This window comes from Vidua macroura, chromosome 36 (assembly GCF_024509145.1).
Source record: "Vidua macroura isolate BioBank_ID:100142 chromosome 36, ASM2450914v1, whole genome shotgun sequence".
Taxonomy (NCBI): domain Eukaryota; kingdom Metazoa; phylum Chordata; class Aves; order Passeriformes; family Viduidae; genus Vidua; species Vidua macroura.
Genome location: NC_071606.1, coordinates 1,217,501 through 1,220,000, shown reverse-complemented (window position 1 = coordinate 1,220,000; position 2,500 = coordinate 1,217,501). Strand labels below are relative to the sequence as shown.

At 79.8% G+C, this 2,500-nt stretch overlaps 1 non-coding gene across 1 annotated transcript; it reads left to right on the top strand.

Moving 5' to 3' along the window:
- The first annotated feature begins 1,886 nt into the window (after positions 1-1,886).
- LOC128821232 (5.8S ribosomal RNA) lies at positions 1,887-2,039 on the top strand. Its single transcript, XR_008441059.1, has one exon. It is a non-coding gene; the product is annotated as a 5.8S ribosomal RNA (ribosomal RNA).
- The last annotated feature ends 461 nt before the right edge of the window (positions 2,040-2,500 follow it).

The window sequence follows — 2,500 nt, the reverse complement described above, 5'->3', positions numbered from 1 at the left end:
GGACGCCGCGGTGGTGGCGGCAGATGTCGGGCGCGCCCCCGCCGGTGGACGCTCCCCCGAGGGCGGCAGCGGGGGAGGCACCCCGGCGGGGCCATGCAGGTCGTTTCCCTCGCCCCAGGGCCAGGTACCTAGCGCTCCGCGCCTCGGCGGTCCCCGGCTTCACCCTCGGCGTCGTCAAACGCCGCGGGGGGCCGAAAGCGGGCCGCCGAGCCGGGCGGCGGTTTAAAGACTCGGGCGGCTCGGCGCGCCCCGCCGCGGCGGCGGCGGCGGCGGCGGCAGCGGCGGCAGGTGCCGGGCGGTGGCGCGGCTCCACTGAGGGGTGGGGAGCTACTCCCGCCGATCCCCTGCGGTGGTGTCCGCGGCCAGCGGCCGCGCCCGCCGTGGCGGTCGTCGTCCCGCCGCGCGCGCGCGCGCGCGCGCGGGGGTAGTCGCGCCGCGCCGGGGAGGGGCGCCCTGCCCCCCCCTCTCCGCGGCCCGGCCTCGGCGGAGAGGCCGCGGCGCGCGGTCGGCCGCGGGGCCGTCCCGCTGGCCCGGAAAGGGGCGACGCCGGCAGAGAGCGCGCGCTCTCTGCCCTTCCTCAGCCGCGGGGTTGCGGCCGCCGGGGCCCAACCGCGCGCGCGCTCTCCTCGGCCGCCGCCGCCAATGTCTCAGGCGCGGCGCCGCGTCCGGCGCGGCCGTGTCTCTTTCCCCTCGACGGCCTTGTCCTCGAAGGCCGCGGCGGCACCGGCCGCCGGCCGTCCCCGGTTCCGACCGCCTGCCCGCCCCGGGGCGAGCGCTCGGCGGTCCCTCCGTCGCCGGAGGCCCGCGAGCGCGGGCGGCCCCGTGCCGAGCGGCGGCGTCGCCGCTCGGCGAGTGTCCCCCGCCCCCAGCCGGCGGGGGACGGTCGGCCGGAAGGCGCCCGCCATCGCCGGCGGCCGTCCCGGCCCGGGCCCCGCCCGTCGCCTCCCCGTCGCCCTTCCCGGCCGCGTGTGGGCCGAAGGAAGGCGTGCGGGCGGCCGTGGGGGCTACTCCCCGCCCGCTCTCCAGGTGGCAAGCGAGGAGAGCGGGCGTTGCCCCCCGGCTCAGCGCCGTAGGCCTTCCGCCGGGCGCGAGCCCGGGGAAAGGGGGCCCCGACGGTGCGAGGCGGCGACGGGTCCCGGGAGTGCGGCCGCCGGGGCGGCGGGTCTGCCGTCCGGCCGGCCCCGGGCGCAGGCGACGCCGGCTCGGGTCTCGGCAGCGTCCGCCTCCGGCTCCGGCGGCGGGGCGCGGCCGGCAGACGCTCGCCTTTCCCGGCGGGAGCGGTCCTGCCGGGCAGGGGGCGTGGCGGCGGGGCGGTTGTCGCCGCGTGCCGCCTCGAGGGCGGTTAAGGCCGCTGGGGGAGAGAGAGCCGGCCGCGTCGGCGGCAATGCGGCGGCGCTCCGCGAGTCGGCGGAGCGGTCGAGGGGAGGCAGCGCGCGCGCGCGGGGGCCGACGGCCGCGCCCCCGGCAAAGGCGGCGGGCGCGTCGTCCCTGTGCCAGCGAGGCCGGGCGGGCCACCGTGGCCCGCCCCCCCCAGCCCCGCGGTCCGGCGCGCGTGCCGCGTGGCCCTCGGCGCGGAGGCCGGGCCGAGCCCGGGCGCCTGGGCCGCCTGCCGAGGCCGGCACAGGTTGTGGCGGCGCCTCCCCTCGCGGTGGGGGGAGGCGGTCGGGGGCGCGGGCCCCCCCGCCTTTCCGCCGTGCCTCGGCAGCCTTGGGCGGGTTCCTCCCGCTTTTTTTTCCTTCCTCCTCTGGGCTTCGTTGCGTGCTGGTACGGTCGAAGCCGGGCGCGCGGCGGCCGCGCGTCCTCGGCGCAAGAGAAAAAAAGGGGGCCGCTCGGCGCGAGCGGTCCCGGCCCCTCCGCGCGCGCGGGGTCGGTGCCGAAAGCCAGACAACTCTTAGCGGTGGATCACTCGGCTCGTGCGTCGATGAAGAACGCAGCTAGCTGCGAGAATTAATGTGAATTGCAGGACACATTGATCATCGACACTTCGAACGCACTTGCGGCCCCGGGTTCCTCCCGGGGCTACGCCTGTCTGAGCGTCGCTTGACGATCAATCGCCGCCCGGGGGCCGCCCCGGGCGGCGCGGCTGGGGTCGCCTCGCAGGCCCGTTTTGCGCGGCGGCGGGTGCCGCGCCAGGGCCTTCGTCCCCCTAAATGCAGACTCGGGGAGCGCTCCGTAGCTCCCCGCTCCCGGAGCGAGCCGCTGGGGCGGAGCTCGTCCTCGCCGGGGCCGGCGCCGCCTGGCGGCGGCGGCGGCGGCCGGGGAGAGAAAAGCGAGAGAGAAGAGAGCGCGAGAGGCGGCGGCGCCGCAAGCGCCCCCCCCTCCCCGCCGAGGGCCGAGAGAAGGAGGGCGAGAGGGAGGCGAGGCGCGGGCCTCGCCCCCGGCCTCCCCCCCGCGCGGGCGGCTGTCTGCGGGTGGGTACCGCGCGGGTACCGTGCCGTGCTGCCGCGCGCGCGAGAGGCGCGAGCGCCGGGGACGGGGGTGACCCCCTCCTCCTTCCCTT